At 43.2% G+C, this 27,622-nt stretch overlaps 1 protein-coding gene across 7 annotated transcripts in view; it reads left to right on the top strand.

Annotated features, from left to right (window-relative positions):
- LOC110829231 (uncharacterized) overlaps nucleotides 1–27,622 on the top strand; it is a 300,697-nt gene that overhangs the window by 173,118 nt on the left and 99,957 nt on the right. For 5 of the 7 annotated variants that reach the window (XM_087353953.1, XM_087353952.1, XM_087353951.1 and 2 more), the window contains one exon: nucleotides 26,870–26,933. The gene's annotated coding sequence lies outside the window, so the exon portion shown is untranslated. The remainder of the gene's footprint in view (nucleotides 1–26,869; nucleotides 26,934–27,622) is intronic. The other 2 variants (XM_022062755.2, XM_087353954.1) reach the window with 1 other exon arrangement.

The raw sequence follows: 27,622 nt of genomic DNA, 5'->3' as shown, positions 1-27,622 counted from the left end.
CAAACACATAAGTGCTAAGTGACGATTTGACTTTGACACACAAAGCACTTTCACTCTTATATCGGTGGAAAGTGTTGATTATTTGTCCGCAGGAGCAGTTTAGATAAATAATTTTAAGCATCTTTAATACTCGCTGAAGTAGCCCGTCATTCGCCATGTGTTTTTTTTTAATGTGCCAAAATAATGATATAATAAATTTATGCTTTATTCTTGAAACTACGTGTAGTTGTTAGATTCATATTATCTGCGTATCTTTAATGACCTCTTAAATAATGCCCCCCCCCCCCCACAAACACTGCACAACGCTAGAGAGAAATAATTCCAGACCTCTGATTTGTTCTTACTTAACATTCATGAAATAAATATTATGATTCACAGTCATTTATAACTGAATACACAATAACGGGTTAAGTCACCGAAACGTCGTCTTCTTCCCTTCAGGTTTTTGGGTCAACATTTTATATTTATTTATAATTTCTCTCATGTTTAATTAATTTTCATCCGGTTCGACCCTCCTCGGTCTCTGTGAGGACAGCGCTGTCCGATATTGTCCGGCGACTATCGAATGTAAGGTTAAGTTGCTTGAAGTGCCGCCTGGCTTTCATCTGCAGGAACACAAAGTGGCCGCTTTCAGACCCGACATTCCGACCTGGTGTACCAGGGTAGCGGTTGGCATTCGGTGGTAACCAACTCTCCTGCGGAACTTACTCTTAAGTAAGGTAAAGTTGCGTTATACCACACAGACGTGTGGTGGAGTGAAGGTGTAACGCTACTGATTCTTAGCCTCGGTACTAGGTGGACATAGTGATCGGCTACTATCGCTCTATCTACTGGGAACAAGGACCCCGGCGCCGGTCTGGACACTGCGGTGAAGAGGAGAACCCCTGCACCTAGCGGGATAAGAACTCCGGTCGTCCATCACTATTTCGAGCTGCCGAGATTCTGATGTTGCGTGGTGTAGCGCTTACCTGATGGGAGGTGTCCAACACTTGCCGTGCTGGTTTTTAAATAACCATGCTACTGTCTTGTGTCGGTTCTTAGGACGCCGTAGGGCCTCCATTTCTAATTAACTCTTTCACATGCATGTAACACCCCCCCCCCCGCCCCCTCGCTAGGTACAGGCGTTCCCTCGAAATGTGTGTGCTCTCCCCTTCGCTGTGTTATCTGATGTGGCTCTGTGTTAAATTGTATGCCTCTGAAAATGTTGATACTAAATTCTTGGAGCATAAGCTGACAGTAACTCAGCTGGTTTAGAAATTCACTCCCTTGTATGGGACTCGGAGGTTTATTACGTTGTTCGCTGACCCAGACAGATGAAGCCTATTGTCAGACCCTGCTCCTGTGAGAACGAGGTCCATTTCGCGATGTGTTCACTTGATGGAAGTTCGGTGTAACGGAAAGAGATTTGTTCGAGGTGACCTACTTTCCGTTCGACGCTTTTGGTTATCTAATGATACTTCCCATTATACGTACACAAGGCTCGGACAGCCTATCATAAATCCACACTTAGAAGGAACAAACGACTTACCGACCGTAAACATTTATTACTGTACATTTAAATGCTTGGTGTCTGTGGTGATATAGCCACCTGGAAGATCTCACGATGTCACATCCGAGAAAACATAGATTTTTGAGGCCGATACCTGAAATTACTTGCTTCTCCAAGTATGGCTTCGTTTATAGATTGTGTATTGAAATCGGGGGTTCCTGTGTTTGTATTCCTGTCAATTTGTGTTTAACATCGGGTTGTCATGGTGCCGCCGAGGTCCTGTCTCATTAACCTGATTATGTCACGTGCTAAACCTCCGTTAACAACACATTCGTGAGCTTCCAATATCAGGAGATACCAACTCTTTATAAAACCACATTTCCCAAGAGAAGGAATCGCTCTGATGATGGGGACAGCAGGGACCCCCGAAACGTCGGTAAACTTCTACCAGACTACATTTCACAAACCAGAAGACAGACATCTGCAGAGTCACCACCGTGAGAATCTCAAATCCTACACGATTTAAAAAGATTGAGAAGGGTTGATTTGGGGAGTAGACAAAGGGCCCCGCAGTGCGCCTCACTTTTCCCACCCTTAAGGCTGTCCTAAGTGCAATTAGAATTAAGTGACCGGTCTCCAAGTCCAGGCCCGTTAGCGTGATCATAAGCGTCATGTTAATTATACGTCGAAGGTAATGTTGATTAAGTCCCTGGACGGTTCATAGCAGTGGGGGAGGGAAGCTGCCGGTTGTTGTCATGGCAACGGCTCACGCGGAAATTGAGTTAGTGTCTCAAGAAGATGAAGAAAAGGGGGAGGCGATGAGAGGTGCTTAATTAAGTGCATCCTCTATGACCCTGGACAGCGTCCAGGAAGTTGATCGAGCAAAATGTCGTCCACGAGCTTACTGTTTCGCCAATGGCATTTGACTCACTTGTACGAGAAGCGAACATCTGTGTCAATACTGAAGAATACCAGGAAAGTAAGGAGGCTGCGATGCAGGGAGCGGGAATTGCGTACTGCATGCAGAATTTTGGTAGAGAGGAGCGGTTAGAAAACACCCACTTGGAAGACCTAGAAGGTGATGGGAGGAAAACATTATGTTGTTTCCTAGGAAGATGGGCTGTGAGAGTTGGAGGGGGTAGAAAGTGGAGTGTGTTCAGCAAAAAAGAAATCCTGATTAAATTTGAACTTAGTTTCTACATTTGAGATTTGAGGTTCTCGCCTTCCACCCTTAGGATGGAGGCAGTATGTATTTCCGGAAGATTTGTATATACCTACAGTTCCACACAGTGTTGCAAACCAGAGGATCGGTATTGACGTGAATTTTTACATAAGTTCTAATTTGAGATGGATCTTAAGCATGTGGATTCGATTCAACTGGCTCTGGATACGGTTTAAGTGTCGGGATTTTGTGAACACGGTAAAGAACCTTTAGCTTGCATAAATGTAATAACCAGCCGAGCGACTATCAGCTTATCAGCATTGCGTGTGATCATGCAATTAGGTCTGTCTGCGTAGACGTGTTCAAACGCAGTATTTGTTGCGAATTTCGTATTTGCGTATTGTAAACCTGATTCTTGCAGAATGTGTGTGTGTGTGTGAGTAGCAGATTTGGGGCCGACAAAATTGTACGCGCGTAAGATTCGAACTTTTGGCACACTTGAGTTTTTAGTAATATAGACTCAGAACAGAGAAGGATTTAATTAAGTCCCATTTATTTGTCTTAATCTGCAGTTTTAAAGTGAAGATTAAACCTACTTAGTGTTTCCCCAGAGATGCAAGTTTCGATATCTCGACTTAAGATTCATTTAGAAATAAAGTAGCCAACTTCATGTAACTCACACTGATTTACAAGATTTTAAATGAAAAAAGATGGCTGCTTTTTGTTTAACTTTCTAAAACCGAGTTTTAGCCTATTTAAAAAGTTTTCAACTTTTTTATCTGACAGTAAATTCACTTTCTCCTTCTTTCAGAGTTGTCATTTTGTCTCGTTAGGTTATATGAACCGAACTTATTACTTCTCGTCGTAATTATCCGAGACAAATTCTCCAGACATTGATGGTGGACCGCTTTAACGTAGCTACTATAAATTTTGCAGTAGGGACAGAGGAAAACGACGTTATATCTAGTCTCGGGACCGAGATTTGAAGCCGGGACCTCACGAATGTTAAGAAGTAGCTCATGATTACTCAAACACGACATTTGGACTGTGTAATGTTGTACAAATTATTTCGATGTGTCAGAAATTAGAGCCATTGCGTGCGTCAGTTCAGGTTATTCTGACATTTTGATTGCTGCAACGGACCACTAATTTGTGTAATTATTAATTTATAATTCCTGCCGGCATTTGAAGGAGAGTGAGGAGGGTCGGGTATTTATCTCACTTGTTAACTTCAGAAGCTCTGTCTCGTTGAAATTAATCCCTTGACAAACTCCGGAAACAAGCCGGAAAATTCAGATCACTTCAATAACACGTCATTTTGACGTATGAATTAGAAAGTAATCAGTGAGTATCATTTGTCTGTCGGCCTATAAGGCAATGTAAACGAGATTGTACTAAAAGCACACTTTGTGGGAGAAACGACTTGTGATTAGCAGATTATGTAGGCGGTACACGGGGTTACCATTATACTAGAAAGGATTATATGAAATATTTTACCGCACGTGCGGTATCATTTAGGTAGGTGATCTGGTGCGTTATAGAGCGCGTGATTAGTATCAAATCATGGCACTTACGTGCTAATGAAGGTTTTGTGGAGCGCGGGGGGGGGGGGGGGGGAGGTCGCTGCCATGTAACACGAGTTGGCACTACATTGGCCAAGCGCTGAGCGAGTGGTTTCACATGGACACAGATTGCACTGTGGGGGTACAGCTTCGTATTCTGTTGTACGTTTGAAACGCTTGTCAGATATCGTTTTGTTCATTGCTGAAAAGACGGTAATTCACACAGTCGTACTTACAGAAATTCGACAGGCGGTAACAAATATTTACCTCCGTTCTTCTGTCGTCCTTAGTTACCGAGACACGAACCCAGGACGAAGTTTCCGTCCCACCGAAAGAAATAATTCTGGTCTTGGTAGGATGACCGCGCTTTGAACGCGTCCCTCGACAAGACGTGGGAGCCGCTGGTCACTTTGCGTTCCATTGGATAATCTACTTCGGGTAATTGAAGCCTGTAAGTAGTAATTGGATGAAGATCGTCGGTGCATAAGGCCCGTCCTCACACCCCAGCTACCTTCCATTCAGGCGTGGTATGATGTGGGCTCTTGACCACTGATTCTTCGCTCGGAGCGCTGTGGGGTTGATGTTAATGGTGTTTGTACACATTTGAATACGAGGGTGTAACGTGTGAATTGTTTATCCTCAGGGTTTATTGCTAAGAACTGGCAGGGATACTTTCCTCAGTTTCGTGGGCCACAAGTTCTGGACACGAGAAATTAGTCTGAAAATTTATCGAATCTTACTCAACCTTTTAAAACCAAATCATGTGAACTATGTTCCCGCGGTAGATACGTTGGGGAGACCTAGACGTAGATGGAGGATAATCTCAGGCGGGATCTGTGGGAGATAGGAGTTGAAAGAGACTGGATTTTGTTGGCCCAGGACAGGGTCCGGTGGAGGGCTTTGGTTAATTCGGTGATGAACCTTCGGGTTCGGTAAGCCATCTGGTTGGTTGGGTCCACTATTTGGGAAGCCTGAGGGGAAGAGACCGCTGGGGAGACCTAGACGTAGATGGGAGGATAATCTCAGGCGGGATCTATGGGAGATAGGAGCTGAAGGAGACTGGATTTTGTTGGCCCAGGACAGGGTCCAGTGGAGGGCTTTGGTTAATTCGGTGATGAACCTTCGGGTTCGGTAAGCCATCTAGTTAGTTAGTTAGTTATTCAAGAATTTCCAACTCGTGAATTTTTAGAGAAAGTCGTCGCTTAGATGATGGAGGCTGCAAGGATCTCTAAAACGTCGGTAAGCTTCTACCAGCTAACAGCCGGAACTACTTCGCGAGATAACTTCTGTCTTCAGTAGCACACGAAGTGGCACTTCTCGTGTACCGCACTTGACGAACAGACCCATGAACCTCACAGGCGTTCTTTACAGATTTAATTTCAGGCGCGACGAAGTTCATAAATTTAATTTTAGTTGTAAATAAAGCCTTCATTTGTTTTCCTCGCTACCCTGAGGATGACTTCAAAGAAACGCGGAGGATAAACGGTGACAGGCAGAGGTGGAAGCTGCTTTTTAATTTGTCGGTTTCGTAATCTGAACTGAACCTCGGCACCCAATCGTATCGCGTCTTTTCATTCATATCCTCTTCCATTCTCACCCTTCATTGGCTTCGTTCTACGCGTGTGATTTATATGCGCGTTCAAAGAAACAAACAGAGCTTCAGTGTAACTTAATAGGCACTGTCAGCGGCGTCTACAAACGCGGAAATCCCATTCAAAGAAAATGCAATTAACTTCGTATTAAATTATAGTTAATGGTTGTGGAATATTTTGTTACATCTAAGACCAGTGCGCGAGGTCTCACGGCCGCGATTGTGACGATTGGAGTCTCTTTTTGTTTGCGCCGTGTAAACTACCGACGTTTCAGAGGTGTTTGCTGCCTCCTCAGCTTGTACCAGACGACACGGCACAAAGACCCAGAGTACAGCCATCTTCTAAGACCGTTCTGCCTGCTTACATTCTTCTAAAGGTCGTCTCCTGATTATTCCTGTGTCTCCGAAAGATGCTGCATCTTTTGTTTTCAGTTTCTGTAGAGATGAGGTGCCATGTCACGTGAGTCATGGACTGAGTAATCAGTCGTGGGCTTCCGACAAGGGATGATCCTCCATATTCGGGGTTGATCGGGGGTGGCTAAGAACTCCTCACTATAAAATTAAACATGTTACGAAATGTTACTTAGGGCTTCGAGTGATTTGGACAGTGACCAGTGACCTTCGGGGTTCCATAAAATGCGACGAACTTGTTGGGTAGCTCAGCGACTGTCAGCGTCTCTTGAAAGGCTGTGCTGCATCGTGTTAATATTCGTCTGCCGATGTCAGATCGATTGCCAATCAGCCGTTCGCTATTTATATTCATCTCCTGTTTGATTCTCCTTCATCATATTTATTTTTTATCTTTCGTACTTCGCGTTCGTTTACCCCCCCCCCCCCCCCCCCACGGTAGCTTCACTTTCTTTTGAGATTCTTGTCCTGCACCCCCTCCCCTATCCCTGCCTTTTCTTATTCCCTTCTATAATAAAACCTGGGTCTTTTTTCTCTCCAAAGAATGAAACTGATTGTCGGTTCTCGCAGTATGTAAAGTAAAAGGTGTGGAATGAGAGCCGTATAATGGAAGAACGAATTTACGTCAAAAGAAAGAACTCATTTTTTATTCTTATTACCCTCTCTGTCGTCATTCAGCCCTCGAACTGTGTTCGGGGTGACAGTTCAAGAGGGAGTATGAATGACGCGGAACGTGAAATAGATGTCAGAGGAGCGCGTAGTCCGTCTGGCCTGGGCGTAATGACTCTTTAAGCTGAAATGGACTGGAAATTATAGTGATTTGTGGTACATGACGGATTCTGTCCTGCAAGTGCATTATAGGTCACTTTGCAAGCACCGGGATTTGCTATCGTAACACTTGTTACGTGTCAGCTCCGTGCTTTGTCTGGATTCAGTTTCCTTTGCTTGCTGTGAAGGCAATTTCGTGTCTGAGTGTCTGAAACTAAAGTCAAGGGTCATATATATATAAACTCTCATAATTTAAGACTCAGCGTTTAAAATTCATTGATTGTTTCTTGTACCGAAAATGCGGAACAAAAGAGAAGCGGTTCCGATATTCTTTATGTAATACGAATGCGTGTTTGTGTTTCTTATGGCTCATGACAGGGGAGATTCGCTGGCTTTTGTGAACACGGCGACGACCTTTTTGGCGGTTTCGTGAAGAATGGAGCGTTTCTTGACCAGATGAGTGACTGCAAGTCTCGCTGTTAAGCGTAAAGAGACTCTGATTATCCATTTCTACTTTACCGCTGTTCCTTCTTTGTTGGTTGCAATGAATTTCGACAAATTCGTTCTGCCTTTGATTCCTTCCAACCGCTAGTGACTTTCGCTCTTCATAACGCCCGGCTGTGTTCTGTCGAAATTTATAATGAAAGTTTCGCCTAACAAAAGCGTCTGGCGATATTAGATCAATAAACGTTCTTTGAATCAGCGTTGCTTACGTCATTACACGTGTTTACAGGGCATAAATGTAATCAGTGCCTCCTACAGGCGATGAGCTTAATTAAACTCGTGGTCTTACCAAGGATCACGCCTGCTTTGCATTTCCTGTACTGCAGATCCACCCCACATTTTCCCGTCTCCGAAACTTGGCCTTTTGTACTGCCTGCCCACTGGATCGTGTAATTAAGAATAATGAGGTGGGGGGGGCCGTGGGCAGAGGAGCGTGTCCCCCGTACAATCACTTTAAAAAGTTGACGAATCGGAAACTTAATCAAGTCGATTTCTTCTTTTTGGGTGACATCTTTTGGAAACTGAAGTAACAAGTTCTGGAACTTCTTGTACCTACTGTTCGTTTCTGCCAACTAACTCCACACAGAGCTGGATTCTTCTTCATAACCTAATAGTCGCTCAGCTGGTCAGGAAATTTCCCCGTGTTCATTACCGTGTTCACAAGGGCCTGCCACTGTCCCCTGATTAATCGTTAATCAGTCACTAAATCGCATTTATGTTGGGCAGTGTCTTTTACCTGAGGTTGATTTTATGTGCACGACGTTTTGGGAGTTGACACTTCATCATCGCGTTCGTCTGAAGACGACGATGAAGCCAACTCCCGAAACGTCGTGTATATTGATACCTGGTATAGCATAACAACAGGTGCATATTGTATGGCTGGGGAGACGTGGAAAAATTCTTGCCCATCAGTGATTATGAAACGAAGAACCATTTCTGTCCTAGTTTGACCGCCGAGTGGCGTCCTGTCGCGTGTCATTTCTCACGCTACAGACTTCAAGTGCGTCACATTCGGGTGCCATGCGAAGTGAATTTTGTTTGTGGGTCCCCCCCCCCCTCCCCGCTCCCCAGACCGGTTAATGAGAGTGGCCATCAGAATTATTACTGCCCACTCCGTGTTGTGTTCATCTACTTCACTATTCTTTATGTCACATGAAGCTTACCTGTCAAGGAGTTTAAAAAATGTTTTGAATATTTCATCAAGAGTGTCGAGCTGGCGCTTATGTTTCGTTACTGCGGTTTTAATTTGTTATGGCCTCCTCGTTTCATCATGACGCGTTCATCTGACACTAATGGTTCTTCACTTTTAGCCTCAAAGTGCTGACGGCTTGCTTCACTGTCGCGTTCAAAAGTTCAAATTACAAAGCGATGCTAAAATACTTTGCTAATTGTCACAGATACTACGTAAATGTTGTTTATTTGTGACATCGCGGGTTATTTAACTTTTTTTCAACTGTGCGGGTTATGTGGTTCGTGAAAGTCGAATGAGTTAGAATTTCGAAGGAAGTGATGGTATCGAATTTTTGAAGCCTTCTGCAAACATCCAGATACGAACCGAGATTCCACCGAATACAGGACCACATAATTACTTCTTTGAGAGCCTGCTTTGTTCCTGGTGATGTGTTACTGATATGTGTACTTGCCCTTCTCTTGTGAACACGGCAATGAACCGGGTGTTTCTTAAAAGTACGTGGGATTTCTCGACTCGTTGAACCTCGAGGAGGACTCTGTTCAGTGATATTGGTTAATATTTAACTGTATTCGCAGTGGACTTATCGTTTAATTAGCTGGTCTGACTGGCTTGGAGTAAATTCGGAAATACCACCAACTAAATGTACCTCGCTCCTCCTGCATCCTGGAAAACAGATCGTTATTAATTGAGTGCATTATGCGGGTCGGTGGCGAAGTGGCGAGGAACGACCTCTGTGTTCGAGGCGTACAAGTAATTTACAGTCGTTCCCTCGACTGTATTCAAATATACCTGCTTTTATTTTTATTTGGAGTGAGAGGATAGTTTTTTGTTTGGGTGGGATTCAGACGGAAGTCGAGGGGAGCTGAACAGACGAATGGGATGAATTAAGTGGTCATGGAGCTGTGGATGGGGGAGAAAGTCGCACAGAAACACCCTTTCACTTTATCCCTACGCTGGTTGGAGCATGAGTGGTTTAAATGCGATACCTAGTGCTCGCTGTTATCGCCTGTTTCAAGTTCTGCTGTCCTCTGTCGTTGGTACTGTTTGACACATTCAGTTGATATGAAGGTGCAGAAAGAGGCCACTGTTTTTTCGACAGACGTATTACTTTCTAATCGCATTTATTCGTGGTTCTATAACGGCGCTACCAATAGCCCATACTGCTGCGTGTAATTAATGTGTCTGTAAGGAGAATGCGGATTTCTGAGCTCGAGTAATCATCATTGATTTACATACCTGTGTAATAAATTCAGGTTGCATATAAGTGTTGCATTCTACATACAAACTCTCGGTTCCCCTGCAGTGCGGCAATACGTTTGGCATGCTACAGATGCGTGTAGAGTAAATGTAGACGGACTTTAATTCCGGTATAAATTTTTCGCTTCGAAACTCGAATCCGGGGCAGCGTGAGAAAATGTAATGGACACTTTGAATTTGAGTCGGGCACTTCTTTGTTTCTCTGTCTTTATTCGAGAGAGAAGTCTGAGGTTTTGCCGTTCAGGAAGAAGATGAGGCGTAGGATTTGAGGTTCTCACGGCCAGGAACCGGCAATCTTAAGATAATTTTAGGTTTGGTCGGCAGTTTCTGAAGGTGCGGTGGCCGGAACACGGCTACCAGCACGTGCGAACATCTGTGGTGTTAAAGAACTGGTTTATTTGCGGGTTGCATCAACAACGGTGATCGGCCTTTTTTGAGTTGGAATTTAAACATACGAACCTTTACGGTGCAGAAATCGTGCGTGTTTATGTCTGCTTAGATTTTATTACTTAATTTATCATTGATATTCCTTTGTACTGAGTCTGACTCCTTGAGAAGCTGACAGTAACTCAGCTAATCATTCACTGCCGTTTTTGCAAGACCCCGTAACTGGACCCCATCCAGACTCCAGGGACATAGCTTCAAGATCTATTTTAATATTATCCTCGCAGTTTAGTGTCGACTGAGGGTGGCAATCTTTTCGGATGTTTCACGTGGATATTTGCCGACTTTTCGTTCCTCCTTGCGTCACCAGGTCGATGATGCAGATGTTAAAGACCCCAGACAACAAAATTTTATGATTAGATGTGTCGGGCATCTCGCAGAGATGTCACTTTATCCTGAAAATGTATTGAGAACAGATGACTTACTGGACTTACGCGTAGACGGGACGATAATATAAATAATGGATCTTATAGAAACATTATTTAATGAACGCCTGTTGTGAATACCAGCTCCATGGATACTTGATTCCGCGTGTTCTCTATGAAGTAGATTTGTTAATTTTGATTCTGTGTCCGCAGTTTTGGTGGCCTTGACTGCTTAACAGCCGTGTCGGATCGTTTTCATTTCGTGACTCCTTTTCGGAGGATGAAACGACGAATAAGCAGGCAGGGGATAGGCGGGGTGGAAAATACCGAATAACGTTGTTCCAATTACTAGTTTCATTTATACTCTGTCTTGTCATCAAGCGTTTTAGCAGTCTAATAATATGACTGAAATTACAAAGCTCTGCGAACATGTCATAGGACCAGGAGGAATGACTGTGGAGTTCATTTCTCTGCTAGCGCCAGGGTGAGGATGTCTGTGGGATTATGCAAAGCAGTTTGTCGTCTGGGAGGTGCTGTAATGGGCGAAGCCTGGCAATTAGTTCCCTTTGGACAAATGTTTTTAAATTCGTCGGAATACTTTTAAAATTTATGTTTGCGAATTTTTTATCCTTCTATTTGGGGGGGGGGAGTCATATTGCCGCCCCCGAGAAGACCACATAAATAATAAGCCGTCGCTGGGCCAGTCTGCTCCATTTTCCACGACAGAATCCATTTTGGTTTTTAGTGACGTAACCTCAGAAATTCGTTTGGCCCCTTGTAGATAACTTTGGACACGCTAAAATAATTTACCAAAGTTGGTATTCGCCTTCACTATCATGGGAAGCACAAAATTTCACACTTTTAGATGTAGTGATGAACATAAAATAGAGAGGAATTACGAAAAACATTTGAAACAAATTTCAGTGTTGTATGGCGTATTCTATGCTTTTTAGAGGGATTCTGAACTGGTCTAAAAAAACTTCGGAACGATTTTTTTTTTTCAATCGCGAGTTATCGTTTAGCTGTAGCACGATGAATCGATAGTCTCCACGCTGACAATTGACAGTCACACTTGAAAAAAAAATTCCCAGAATTTAATATATCGGTATCATATTACAATTAGTCGATCGCCTTTTGTCTTTTCACGTAAGGTTAGATATCCGACTCCAGTTAATTCCATTGTAATTTTATGATTCGATTTTTATCACTGCGCGTTCAATTTAAGTTTTTTTTTTTTTTTAAAAAAAAAGGTAGATTTGAATCTCCGAGTGTTAATATTCTGTTAAAATGTACTTTGAATGCGGTTTATCGGGGTTCAATGATCGATCGATTTATCGATAAATATCAGTTTGAATGAAACGTGACACATGAGAGGTACCGATGGAAGTGTGTGAGTGTGTAAGTTATCAGTTTCATTGTTTATTTTCCGACGTTTTGTCTCGGAATTTTGCTTTGAGTAATGTGCGGACAGTGACAGATGGAGCGGTCATTCTGATCGCTTAAACTCGCAGGACGCAGGAGTTCAGGCTCTGGTGTCAAAAACCATTTAAAACGTGCCCAGATAATCGGACTGGCGATTATCTTGACGCAACACCGTTTATCTCAGAGATAAATCTGCGATCAATAAACTGCCCGCTTTGTTTCATTTGGAGGCGGATGTGGAATCAGCCTTTACGTCGTGTGTCGACGAGACATCAGCGTTATCGTGACTGTGTTATCTGTGAAATGATAATTTCTCGGCATTTATTACTAAATTTTATTCGGTATGTGTGACATTTGAGGTTCTCACTGACGTGAAGATGTTGTTGCGAGTTTTGACGCCGTGTGGGACTTGTATCAGATTACTACCGTTTCCGAGATACATACTGTCAGCCCTGAAGATGGAAGCAGTATGTTTCTCCGAAACACTGATATGCATCTGCGAGTGTACACGGCGGTAAAAAAAAAACGTTAGTATTTGTATTCATTAATCCTAATGGAGCCTGGAGTCTTTTTTCGTGTTGGCCTGTGGATTGGAATTAATTCTGAGATAGTGCTCAAGATTATTTCGTATCTAGTTCGGATTTAAGGAATTCTGCAGCGTTACTTAATTATTGTTGGGGTGCGATAGGACACCACACGCTTTCCTATACACGTACAATTTTGCGCTTGTCTTCCGTGTAACTTAATCTCAGAGATTTTTGTTTCATTAGAAATCGCTTTTAAATTCTACTTCACAGTTGGGTGCTCTTTATGTGCTTATCTGCGCACAGTGAAGTTAACACTGGAGTTTAATTCTGATTACGTCACGTGGCGTATCGAAAATTAAAATCTTTATCATCTGAACGCGGAACGAATAAAAACGCCCCGAAATGAAAGCCAGAAAATGTTCCAGTGCCTTCTTGTCTGTGTTTCCTTCTCCTTTATCGTCCTGCCTTAAGAAAGGAAGAACGATAAAAGGAGAGAGAGAGAGAGAGAGAGATAACATACTGGCGAAGGAAAAATGATAGGCAATTTGAGAATCGCGGACCCTTTCATGAGGATAATTATTCAGTGCTTCCTCCTCTGGGAACATTACTTCCGGACAGAAGTTTTGAAGCCCTGTGTCATATTTAACGCAGCTGATGTGCGGTGTTGTGAAGTAAATGTTCGACGTTCTCCGATTTATGACTTCGAAAAGTCATAATCGACTCTTTTTAAAGTTACTTTGTGTCCCTCGTAAACTGCTGTCTTCTCACGCGTTCAGTTTTGACAACACGTGCATTATCGCTGTGTTCTTCTACAGTTTACTCTGTGGTTCAGTTGCAGACTTTGAAGATTCCACGGAGCTGCAAAAAAGAAAGTCTTCAGTATCCATCTTACCCTTTTTACTTTATAAAATTCGTGTAAGTCGCCACTCGAAACGTGGAGCATTTGCTACCAACAGAAAGTAAGTTTGTGGAGCGGACTTCATGTACAGCTTTTGTGTTATCGGACGCAGTTCAGTTGGAGGAATATTTATAATCCATGTTCTTGTTACTGAGACCGACGACTGCTGCTTTAAAACCAGCTTAAATTCCGCAAACCCCCCGGGACAGGACCGGCTGTCTTCGTTAATGGCGTTCCTTACGCCAATTTTACTTGTGATTCACATATTTCTGTGTCGTCGAGACTTGTCATTTAGATTATAAAGCCCCTTTTGTCCAAGAAGAGGAAACCCGCAATACATTTCATGAATTTCGTGACCGCAATGTTTTTTTTTTCCGTGCTCGTATTTCGCTGTAATAAATCAAGCTTAATTTGTGCACTGCCGTGGATTTGTAATTCATATGCCATGTGTTTATATTTTTATAAACTTCCTTCTTCCGTGCACCGTTGAATCTTAATTTACGAATCAACTACATTTCTATCCAGGACGTATTCAGACCGGAATGAAACAGTTGCTATGGTTACGCTGCGGTGTGGAGACTTCATGGCCCAATGTTTTATTGAACAGCTGTTAAGGTTCGAAGTCCAAAGTGTTCTCTCGATTTGTCGACCTGGACACGTAAATGTCTCGTAATTTTACACCGGCCTATCAATTGTGGAGATCAATACTTGCGACCCGACGCGCTGGCTAATGATACAACGTTCACAGTTTTGTTTCAGAAGAATGAAAGAAATTAATTGTCTGCGTCCATTAGGTCCGGCTCTGTCTTGTTTGTGCGGTAATTTGTTATACTTCGTATGTGATCGGAGAGAAGGTCACGCAGTCTTCTGATATATGAAGTACGAATGAATGAATTGTGATGGACAGTGAACCCAGATACAGAGTAATTTCAAAATTACAGCTGATATTCAGTTACCGCTGTACGGATTGTCCAAATTAAGTTTTTGAGAAAATCCGTAGTATATTTTTAACCACGAAAAGGGAGATGTCGAACTCAGACGGCTTCATTAAACACGAACCAATCATCTCCTTATCATCGAACAGAATCACCAAGCACTCTTTAGATTGGCAAGAAATTGAAGTTCATTGCGTGCTTTCACCCAAGCGTTAATAATCAGGGCCCTCTGGTACTAAACAAATGAAGTGCGCCACTGCTAGTCCAATTACAATGTCCATATCGGTCACATCATCCGCCGGACGAAGACGTGGATGGACCGCCTCCAGCTTTTCTCACCACGCCCACCGTGCGATGATCTGTATCCTTCCCATGCAATGTAATAGGAAAGTCCATTAGTGTTAAACTTGCTTAAGTTATTGACCGAAGTTTAACTGGACCGCGTGCAACTTAGGGGCGGAAATACTTCGTTCCGGTTGTGGAGGAAAGCGGAAATTTGCTGGCGGAACAATCTGAAGCCCCTTATTGGGCGTCGTAATTGACGAAAGAAGAATTCAGTCAGCAAGGATGACCGAACAGACCTTCAGAGTTCGTGATTACAATCGGGCGTCACGCCAACCCGATGTGACCCTGAAAGACTAGGCCAAATGCAAGGTCTCTTGCGCAGTAAGCTTGTCGAGTAGATTTAAACGAAATTTGAATTGGACGTAAAACTACGAATTCTGTCACCCTTTGAGGCAGCCATTATGACAGCACAAGTGTAGGGCACGGACCGGCTTTTAACTCCACGTAATTTTGAATCTGAATGGATACGTAGTTGGACATCCACGTACTCTTATCATTGAAGTTCATCGCCCTGATGATGGAGGCAGCAAGGACCTCTGAAATTGCTTGAAACTGCTAACATCGATTCCTCGTTGATTCATCTTCCATTTCTCTTTCAAATATCTTATTTTTAGTTCCGTTTATAAAGTTGTAGACCCTGACTGATCCCTAGAAATCATCCCACGTGCAGTTTATGGCGGATTGACCTCAATGATTTTACCGATCAATATTTTGTATGCAGTTCTTATCTAGAACATTAATCCTCTGCAGCTCATAAGTGCATCCTGATGTCTATGGGTTAAAAAGGTAGCTTCCTAACTCAGGGGTCCCCGTTCGAATCACGACTGCGCTATTTATTGATCAGTGTGGCAATAAAATAATTTTTTATTTTGTTCCTAACGCACTTTGCATCATTGGAGCAGAACCATTCTTTAGAAGCTGATAGTCGCTGATGAGATTGGTCGCCATGAAATTTTTTATTTCCGCTCCGAAGTTTACGTACTACACCGGCGTCTGTAAGCAGCACATTTATGAGAAGCATTTTGTGCCATAACGCACGCACGCACCTACGCAGAAATGGAATTAAAGTAGGTAGAAGTCGATTCCAGCCACGTCGAATTGACTGAAAGAGCCGGCAAGCTCCAACCCACTCCAGTTTAGTCCTGGAAATGTGCCTCAAACCCACGCTCGCATCATCGCATTTCGCTTGCCAGCGCGGACGCATTGCTGGGAGAAGGCGTTCTGTTCTCTACGAGGTTAGCCGCGTACGTACAAACATCCGTGCGAACACTCGGCTCGAGGAGGAGACGGTAGAACCATCAGCAGCTGGGAACGAGGCACGAGGATATTTGCTTTTGTGCGAACAGTCGAATGGAGGCGAATGTCTGTACTAAACGTTTTCTGTTGTTCGTCTCATACTTGTGTATTAAATGTTAACTAACTCCATGGAACAGAGTTCTTTATGAGACGCTGATAGTCGTCGCTCAAGAAATTGCACTCCTTTTACGGAATCGGGGGGTTCAGAAGACCCCGCCACTGGACCCTGGATCTACTCCAAAATTTTGATATCTTTTAAGATTAATTTTAGTATTATACCTGCACTCGTGTCTCGTGAGACGGTGGAAGGGAATCCAGGTACTACCCTGTGCAGACGAATGGGGGAATGGAGGTATAATTCCACACATTCATAACCTCTGCACTGTACAGAGGTCCCCGGTTTGCCTCTGTTCTCATTAATGAACTGAAGTAGATTAATATGTTTTTCCAATGTTTCTGCTGCTAAGATTTGAATCTTTCTTTGGATTTTTTCAGTGGAATGAATGATGATGAGTTGAATTGAGTTGTGTAATTCTTGAACTGATAAGTTCAGGTCTTGCTCCGCACTGCACGAAGGCGACCGTGACACGTTCTTGTTCAAATTTCGTGTCGTGAAGATGCTTTTAATCCTGTTCTCTTACTCAGAAAAAAGTTTCTTAAGTGCTTAGAGGGGATAAAAGATACGGAGATCGCTTGTTTCGGAGTTCAGACAGAATGTTACGGAGAGAAACACAAAGGTGGTGAGTATGGGTTCATTCGGACTTACGAACACCTGTTACAGATCTGCTCGCATGTGTGTTACATGAATGACTTGGTTCCTTTTGTCAAGGAAATCTACTTTTCCTCTCATCGCACCGTCTACCTTATGTTCCTTTCAGGAGACACGCCGTGAATACCTTATGGACGCATTCGAGCTTTCAATACGGGTGTGTGACACGTTTGGAGGCGAGGACGCAGACACTCTGGTCGTAGCGTAGCTGTCCACACCCCTGGCACTCCTTTTTTCTTTTCGTTTCCCTCAGCCTCGTTTCTAGTCATTTCCTGTCTGACTTCTGAAAGGTTATAACCGTTGAAACCAGACCTAAACTAAATCCGTGGAAGAAAGGACATCTTGAGAAGCTGATAGTCGCCAAGCTGGTTTACAAAATTCCGTGCCATTTGTGGGACCCAAAGATTCGCTCTCGTGATCAAGAAATTTGCCATTGGACCCACCTTAACCAAATGAATCCAGTCTACACTCTTTTTCTTTTCGATCTATTTTAATATTATCTTCCCATCTACTCTTAGGTTTTCAAGGATATCTCTTTCCTTGGGTTTTTTTTCTAATTTATGTGATGCTTACATATACCACCTCTTCGTAGCGTGCTACGTGTCTCGCCAAGCTAGAGCACTATCCCTTGTCGGTTGTCCGCGATCGTTTATGTAATATCTTCGGAACTACCTTCCTTATCTAGTGACTGTCTCTTGCATTCGCGACCTGAGGACGCACCATGCCGTGGAGACAAGGGGCCTGTGAAAATACAAGGTTTTAAACAGCGTCGCCTAGTTTTGGACACTCCGTTCGTTTCTCTGGAAGACATTAGTTACAATAGCACGGCCATGAAGTATATGGACAGTTATAAAACACTTGGCTCACGGTCGCGAATTCAATTAAGACGTGTTTCAAACTGCGCCTGACAAGTGGTTTGAGTGGCTAGTAGCGGCGAAGTGTCCGTGCGCACTGCCACTGTGCCTTCCGAAGCAGAAAATAGTGAAAAGTGTTGCAATTTTTATTGTGGTGCTCGTAATTTAATTTGGCGTAGTGTTTCTCGCCTTGGGGCAGAGCGTCCGTGTGTTTGTTGAGGGAATGGGACGTCGTTGGCTGGCCACGGGGGTGATGGGAGAATGGCGATGTTCTGGCGGCCCTACTGCCACCACCCTCCCTCACTCTTCTCTCTAACCCATCAACTGGCCGCCTCGCCCCAACATCCCCTATTACGTGTGGTCGCGGTTGGGGCGGGGAGGGGTTACTTTTGAACCACCACATCGTTTTATCTCCCGACACGTTTCTGTGTTTTTTTCCAGCCGCCATTACGAATGATAACTGCAGTGTTAAATGTCTGCTCGATCCTTGCGTTCTCGGCGGAGGCAGTCGGGTCTTTATTTTCACACGTGCGCTTTTATTGAAACTTGCTTTTAACGCAGTGTAAGTAAATCGGCTGATTGCAGTACGAGAAGCAAACAACGTCGATGTTGGTGGGGGGTGGGGGTGAATTACCGCCTTGAGAATTCTGTGGTCTGTTCTGCGAGCTCAGCTCAGTCCAGTACCATCGCTCGTTTCGTAGGCGGGCAGAACATGTCGTTTCAAGACTTCGAGAAGTATCTCTTGGTTCAGCAGATAATTATTTGTGTGTGGTGCAGAATTGCATTAAATGGAACTCGAAAGACTTCCTGGTCTGTGCTGGGACGAAAACAGAGTTGCCGTGAAGAGAGACACAGAAAATTACGTTTGAAGGCGGTCTATTCGGTGTCGAACCCAGAAGAACTTCGTAGTCGTCAAAACAATCATCGTTTGTTGAACCGTTTGATTCATTGTCATCATCACTAGGATTCGCGTCCCATGTGCGGTGGGCGGGTGAACACGCAGCAATTACGTCAGTGGTGACATCGGTGACCGCACGCTGTTAATTCCGCGTGGACTTGAATGTGTAGTCCCAGCCACACATGATCGTCCTGTCACACAGCGAATGCTTTGAGATCATCTCTCTGCCTGATGATGAGTTCTCTGTTCGCGTAGTTCAAGAACCAGGATTGTACAGTCCGTGCCTTGTAAGTAAGGATCCTCCATTATACAGGGTGATCAAGAAGTGACGCAACCCAGTGGCAATGAACTCTCTTTGCACTTGTGGAAAAGACATCCATGCTCTTCAACTGTTTGAAGAGAACTGACGTGAGCAGGTCGAAACATGACGTCACCCGCGTGGACTCTTAGTGTAGTCACAGCGACATATGTGTTTATTAATTGAACTGTATTGAATTGCAACCGTCAGTAAATATTCCAATATTGGAGTGTGACTTTTGGATCATCCTGTACTTCTTCTTTGGTCCATGTTCCCTCAAACGGCTCCAGTCTCTGTTCCTCGTTCAGGGCGGGACCTTATTTCACATCCACATAAAATAAAAGTTAAAGGGCCAGTTCATGTGTTTTATGGAGACAGGGGGATGCATCTTTTAATAAAGACACACAACTTACGTTTTATTACCGGGAGACATGTACCACTGCGTACCATTTCTGGTACTGCTAGGTCCTTGTTCTGCTAACAGACAAGTTTTTCTCGATGTTTAAATTTTGCCCACGTTATAAAGCCTCGGTCTGGCGCTACTCGCCCGGACGTGGGCCTGCTGGAATATGCATGGTCTACTTTTGACACACTGATAAATTTCTGATGTCGCGTTATGAAGCTATTTCTGAAGTTTATGCGTCTCTGCTCCAGGTTCAGTGTATCTAGACACTTTCTTGTCAGGTTTTAAGAATTAAGAGTCAGATCACGTTCTGTGTCACTGCAGGGAAGCTGTGACAACCAAAATGGCGCATGTACTTGGTTTGGTTTAAATTAGGCATGAGTCACGATGTGACTAAAAAAGAAAGGTTTTCCTTGGAATTAGACTGTACCGTTAGCAGTCGGTTATCTGGCTCTGAGTTCACCGTCCCTTGCTTGAGACCCTCAGTACTTACCAGGTAGAATAAATACGTCACTACAAGATGGCGGATCAAATTAACTTTTTTGTAATCACCCATAAAAATACGTTTCCAGGGATAGTATGGATGATGGTTACCCTGATGATGGTGGAAGTAAGCACCTCTGAAACGTGTATCTGTATCTAGCAGACTACATGGCACACCAACAGAAGACGGCCTTTGTCATAAATAATCGTGTACAAACGCAGGTCTTAATGCGAGGCGCTGATATGTTATTTGCATTATGAATTAGCGCCTTCATATTATTAAAATGGAAGGAAGAGACGTCATAGCAGCAGCGTCGAGGCACCCTCAACTGAAGGTACACACAGTGGGAACTGTTTTAAGTGGCTTGCATAGTGCAAAAATACACTGATGCCCAAAATATCGCCCGCTTCCGAACATATTTCTAACCTGTTTTTTACAAGGACGAGTGGGCTCTGCCTGGGAACTTTCTTAGCGACAGTTTACGTTTTCTTCCGTTAAATATAACGTGCGTCATTACTTTTAGCCGTTTCTGTACTTTCCTGTCGCATTTATCATGAATATAACATTTTTTTCGCATTCAGTCTCTTGTGGTGTGCGTATCAATGTTTTTGTTCCGCTAATTAAAAATGGCTGCTTCACAGGGTCGATTATTCACGGAAATTTATTATCTTCTCTGGTTTGAAGTGCCTCCAGATATTCGCGGAATTCACACGTTTCGTTGCCTGATTTTGGCCTTTGAATTTTATCCTTTCTCAAAAAAAAAAATAGCATCCGTGTTTTTGTTAACTTCACATTTCTCTGGCAACGATATTCGAAATGATATATCGATCAGTATATAAAATGCAGTAAATTGAACTTCTTGCAAGTCGCCAGTAACAGTTAGCCTCCGTATCTGTTGTATCAGTCTGCAGGGATTTGCTTGTTTTATGGTTGTAGCAGGTACTGAGCTCATATTGTAGACAAACCCGCATAACATGCAACCCCAGGCCCGTCCGTGGAGTGGAATTACGCTGGTTTATTGCCGCAAAAGAGCAGTTCACACTCGGCTGTATTTCTCACGAACAGAAGCGTCTTTAGTACTGATGTATTACCTTTTCCGTAGTACGTGTGTTGTATGCAGCTCCGACCGTCACGCCCCTCAGCGAGATCTACTCGATTTTATAGCTGGCTTCGCGTTTTATTACCACAGTCTGCAGTTTTAGTTCGCTGTTTCATCCAGTTGCATGGATGAGGATTTATTAAGGTAATGGCTGTGGAAGTCTGTAACATGTCTATGGCACCCTCAGCCCGGCGAAGGCCAGTCTCTTGTAGGAACGTGGTGTTATCATCTGAACTTGACAGTTTTGTGGTACATGTTTCTTAATGAATATGGCTGTCTTCTGGGTCGTTGCGTCCTGTAGTCTGGTAGAAGTTTACCGACGTTTCAGAGGTACTTGCTGCCTCCATCATCAGGGCGCCCTGATGATGGACTGAATGATCCATTTTCTCATAGGTAACTAGGTACAAAATAAATTTCTGCAGAACACAACGTATTCCATTCCATTCCATTTTTCTTTATTTCCAACTTTAAGCAAAAAAAAGCTTAGCTACGTATTGTAATAGAGACTAATTTTGTTAATTTAAGCAAGTTTTGTTCTAAGTAATGTGATGGTTCATTGAAACACTTAATTATACATCATTCCTTTTTTATTTGAAATTAATCTTCTTTCCAACTTTGAGGCATTTTGGTTGTAGTTCATTACCTTGGCAGAAGTGAGGAATAATATGACACAAATCCAAATTTCTCGGGAGTTTCTCATTCAAGGGTAATAAATTGTTAGTATTTTGTGGAATTGGTACCACTGGTTGACGTAATACAATCGGAAGGTTTGGAGGGAGATTGGAAGAGGAGAGAGACTCCCATCAGCGCGGGTAGAAATCGCTTAAGTCCCAGTCAGGCTGAATGAAGGCTCTCAGCTGTGCACAGTGTAAGGGGTTGTTTTCCGATGGTCTGAACCGAGAACAAACAAGCACGTTAGCCTCTCTGCTAACCGAGTGATTTACTTTGTATGGCCTGAAGCAACTCCGTTAGCTATAAACGTAAACCCTTGGAGATTTATATTCCGTTCCTTTCCAAGTGTTCCCTGATAAACTTCAAGTCACTGGCTCACGGTTTTGAGAACTTTGAGACAACCTTGGACTGTCAACCTGAGGGTGTCTGATGAGAATATTTAGACACGAGAAGGATGGAGAAATCCACGCAGTGTGGAGCTCCATAATGTTTTACACATCAACACTACTGTAGAGTATTATTAGAATAATTGATGAGATGGGCGGGGCATGTAGCGCGTATGGCGGAGACGAGAAATGCGCACAGAATTTTGGTTGGGAAGTCTTGAGTCAGCAGGACACTTGGAAGACCTGCGATAAGATGGGAGGATAATGTTAAAATGGATCTATGGGAAATGGGAGAGAAGGATGTGGATTGGATCAGTCGGGTTTTCGTGAACACTGCAAAGAACCTTCGCGATCCATAGAAGGAATTTCCTAACCAACTGAGCGACTGTCAGTTTTTCAAGAAGGGCTGTGATTCGTGATGTCGGTTGCTTGACAGAAAAAGTTGGATTCTCGTTCATAAATCACAACACATTATGTCCAGGTCACTGGGCCGAGTTCAAATAATTATATCACATCTGTGAGATCCTTTTTTAAAAATTGCTTATGTTTTGTAGTGCAGCTCGCATTGTGTGCGGGCAGATATTAGTTTCGAGAAGAAGATGTTGGAGGGCAAGAAACGAACTGATGACATGCTCCACAGACCACGTACCCCCCATAATGCTTCAGCCCCCTTGGCAAACAAACCATATGGCAGATGGCAATAGCTTAAGCAGCAACTTGAGGGATGTTGGGGCAATCTCACCCCCAGAGTTGACACCGCACTTCATGTAAACATCACATAGTACCCTCCCCAACCCCCGGGCACACCCTGAAGCCATAAAGATAAGATTCTTGGTGGGTGGGCAACACACAACGCTGGAGCGGTTTTTCAACTGTCATTTGGTTACGAAATGGCGTTCGATTTCTGCGTGCAACAGTGTAATAGAAACACAGATTACGCCTATGTCACGTGAAAACCTTGATCCTCCTTAACAACGGACTTGAAATATTATTAATTCTTTACTTGTGTATTATTAAAGGGCCAGACGAGGGTTATGTGACCCACTTGGAAGCGATTACAAGTGGGCATATTTCAGTACCACGTTCTGACTGCAGGAGACTAATTGCCAGAACTAAACGTAGAAGGGAGGGCAATAGTAAAGTGATTCTTAATGAAATGGGGCGTGAACTGGATTAAACTGGCTCAGGATTAGGCTCATTGTTGGTCTCTTGCGAATACGATAATGACCCTTACGGTTGCACAGATGCAGGGATTTCTGGACCAAATCGCCTGCAGAGAACCATTATACTTCACCGCACAACAATCGTGTCGTAGAAGTTGCCGCGCTGTAACGGCGAACTCGTTGTTCTCAGATACCCTCAAACGAAGAGATAAGTGAAGTGACCCTTCAAAGCCCAGTGGTAACTATATTCACCGCATAATTTATAGATTTCGTATGATCCACACTGTTGACAGCGATTACTTCGTTGGACAGCTTTGGAATGGTGAAGTGTGGCGTTTTCTTTTCGGTACGGACCAAATACTTAAATATTATTTACTCGATCTTCGGCTTCAGAAGGTGGAATATTTAAGAACCCAACCTGCTCTAGTCAGCGATGTAATTTAACCAGATTTTCGGTCGGCGATATCAAATGCAGGGTTCGGGAATCGACTGAGCTGTGCTCACTACAGGAATTTGGGGTCGCTCCCGTCAAAGCCACTCCCATTACGAAGCTGTCTCACCCCTTGCTCCGAGCGGTGCTTAAACTATCTCATCCCTCCAGCCTTTTATAAGGGTGAGTATGATTTCCAACCCCCCATCGGGCGAGAATTAGCTGCCATTTGCCTGCTAATGATGCAGATAGGAAACTTGTGTTTCTCTGTCTCACCCCCGTACATACAGTCTGATAACGAATGCAGAAACCGCCTCTTTTAAACGCGGACAACCCAAGGGACCTGAGACTTAACTCGATTTCAGGTTCACCTTTGGGCAGATGTATTACGTCATAATAAATGTGGTCATTGTTCGCAGTGTAATGTCACTTACCCTTTGGAGTCGAAGCTAGTCTAAATAATATTTAATAATCCAGTCCGTACCGCTAAGAAAACACAACGTTTCAGCGTTACAAAGATCAACTGGTTAACGCAGGTTTAAGGAAATAATCGCTGTTTATTCTGAGAAACATACGAGACACGTAATTACAAAATTTTCTGTTGCTGATTATTAAATCAGGTGATGTTATATTATACATTATACATTTTTATTTAATACTCCTTCTATTGTGATGTTATTTGAAACACTTTGTACTTCAGGATAATGAAGTTACTTTTTACACTTTTTCCAATAACTTTGAGTGCATGTACCGTTATTAGGTGTTCACATTCGTGCTTAATAAATACGAATTTATTTCTATGCACAATTTCATTTTCACATTTGTGGTAATAAACGACTATAACCGTAAAATAGGGGATATGCCTTATCTCTTAAACCTTTTCAATAGAAACAGCTGCTTACAATTTATTTCGGTTCCACAATAAGAAGAGATGTAAGAAAAATGGCGCCATTAATCTCGACAGCAGAGTTGGTTTTGTTTGATACAGATTGAGCACGTTTGAGAGTCTACACAGACCGAAGGCAAAAAAGCTGTGCTGATTACTGAGAAATAACTTTATCCCTTCCCCTGTCCTCCCCTGTTCGTTTAAGTCGATAAGGCGGTGGTGCTGTTGTTTGTCCAAAAAGAACTGTAAATCTCAGGTTTATACCATTTACCAATTCGCTTTGAATCGAATTTTATGGAATAAGATAAGAAAGTAAAAATATGTTTCGACTCCACCTTACCGACCAAACATCATGGAGCAGAGTACTTCCTGACAAGCTGACAGTAGCTTATCCGATCTAGAACTTCTCATTTTACATATCCTGACGATTCATAAACGTCTTCAGAAGAGCCCACCGCTGGAACGTACCCTGAGGAATTTTAATGCAGACCACACCGTCTCTCAGATCGGTTTTTGTATGTCTATATTTAATCTGCCCGGGTTACGTAGTGGTCTAATCTCGTTCGAAAAATATTTGTATCCAACTTTTGTTTCCCGTAAGTGTACTACTACATTTCCTGTTCCTGATTTGAATGTCCTAATAATATTTGCGGGATATTACATGTTGTAAAGTTCCTCACAGTGCAGTTTGCTCCATTATTCTCAGTCTCTGTCCTCTTATGGCGAAAGACCAGGTTTTACAACCACGTAAAACAGTAAATAAAATTGTAACTTTGTGCATGTTTTTATGCAGGAGACGAGGACTTGTCTTTACGTTCAGAGATTCCTTCGTCTGCTCGTAATTTCGTTGACGTAAGAGCAGATACTCAAACGTGTTATGTGTAATTCTTACAGCATTCGGATTGGTACTTTTCGATTACATTTAAAATGAAATTGCCATAAAATGGTTCGATCAGACGGAAGGCAAAAGACAGAAATACTCCGCTCACAAACATTGCATACGTTAACACCAGTTTCTGTTTCTTATCCGGGCCGAGTTGACAGCAGCTACCAGTCAATGTTAAAGTTAATTTCTGCCTTGCAATTCTTGTTGAAGTAACAGGGGGAACTCCTGGCTGTTTTAGCCTTCCATAGTTACAGGAGCGTCATTAAATGACCAACAAATAACGGGAGGGGGGAGGCGAAACATTCAGATTATTCGGAACCGTAATTGAGATGTGTGAACGTGAATCATTTACAGTTCACAGCTCTCTCAGCTGTCTCTTGCAGGAAAGGATATTCATGTAACGCATTGAAAATGCGTCTGGTCGTGTGATACTTGTGTAGTTTAAATGTTTTGTTCAGGGGAAGGAAATTGATGTCGCGCGTTATCTGATTTCGAGGCCATAATTAGCATGTTTTGTACACGAAAGCTGTATTAGTTGTGGCAGAATTTGTTTTGCTCCGCAGGACGGTCGGCTGTCTCCTGGGAGGTCCCGTGCCGTGTCATTCCGCCACCAGCCCCCGTCCTGACAGTTTGTCTCGGTCCATTTTTCTCCTTCCCTTGAATCTTCTTTCTCTCTTCTATGTGAGACAATTTTGTGGCTCAGATTAAAGTCATATTCGTTGCCTATTACAGAATTCCTGGGAGCAAAACATAAGGAGAGGATCATTTTTCTTTTCGGAACAGTCTGTCACTGTGACATTTGAAATTCGGGTCTGCCCTTGGCCATAATTTAAAGCAGAATACTACAACGACGACCGTCCACCTAAGCCATGAATGAGGCAAACATTTAGAACAACCCGAATTGCTATTTCCGTCAATAACTTAATTCAGTTTTATTGACATTAATAAAAATGCACTGTTTAAAACTTTGTTATGTTCAGTGTAATGTGTTGTATTGGATGCATGAGACGTCAAGAATTATACACGCTCTTCTATAACTCAAAATTGGATGTTGTCGTTTATGGACATCGGGGTGGGACTGGAAACTACGATTTTTTTAATGAATTAAAAACAAACATAAAGTTTCAAATTATGAATTCAAATTTAGATTATTTGCAATTGAAACGGTTACAATGGGTACGTGATATCCCGTGTCCATTACTCTGAACAGTGGTACTTTCTGAACTACGTCATGCGTCGGTTCCTGTCGAACTATCCCGATCAAGAGCAGACGAGCGCCAAGATCCCCGGTTATGAATTTATAATTAATTAAGGGCATTTTCATTAGAAGACACTTCAATGAAAGTTATAAGGGGATTACGAGCGTAATCGCTCCTGGGAACGTATTCCGGACATGTTCCGTCCCTCCCCTCCCGCCAGTCTTCACGACGTCATGGCAAAATGTCCTTCCATAATTCCCGTTGATGTTTGTTTCAGAAGCTGAGTAAGCCGACCGGCAGGGCTCCTCGTGGCGGGTCCTTGGAAAACTCTCTACGACCAGGTAATTAGTTATGCAGAATAATTAATTTAATCTCTTTGTTTTATACCAGAAGCAGAATTGAGAGCGGAATGAGAGAACGTTTGGCTGAACAAATTTAGTTTAAATTTGCTATCACTATGGTTACGTATTTTATTAAAAAAAATAGTGGCCTGAGTCTGTGTTAGGCACGAGACTTTTTAAGCTCCAACCTCCGTTTTGAGGTTGAATTAACACCCGGTTTAACAGGTAGTCCGCCATCTAGACGGCCCGTACGTACGATCCCCAAACTTAACCTTACTTCAAATAACCCATCCCGAACCGGGCGTATCCTCACACAAACCAACCCTAAAAGTGACCTAACCTCACCTGACTGAACCTCGCCTCTCTTTTATTTCTGTCTCTCTCTCTCTCCTCCTGTCTTCTGTGTAACTAAATAGTCAACGTGACCTCTTGATTGGTACTACAGCGCGCACGTAATATGCGTGCTCTCCTTTTCAAATAGGTTATCTCTAAAGAGCCTTCTCATGATAACGCACAAAAACTCACGCACGTGTGTACTCGCCTACGCGGGGCCTTGTAATACTTTCCGACGTTTCTTACCTGCGTGTCAGCTGGCCTGTCTGTCTCTCTTGTGGAGAGTTTCTCTCTCTGCCTGTCTACTTCCGATATAAATTAGCTTTTTTGAGGCGTGCGAGTCGGTTTGAATATCT

The sequence above is a fragment of the Zootermopsis nevadensis genome, unplaced genomic scaffold, assembly GCF_977971745.1.
Source record: "Zootermopsis nevadensis isolate Lab colony 2312 unplaced genomic scaffold, Znev_1.0 Znev_ptg000022l, whole genome shotgun sequence".
In the NCBI taxonomy this organism is placed as follows: domain Eukaryota; kingdom Metazoa; phylum Arthropoda; class Insecta; order Blattodea; family Termopsidae; genus Zootermopsis; species Zootermopsis nevadensis.
The sequence above is the reverse complement of the archived record's forward strand: the minus strand, read 5'-3'. Positions and strand labels throughout refer to the sequence as shown.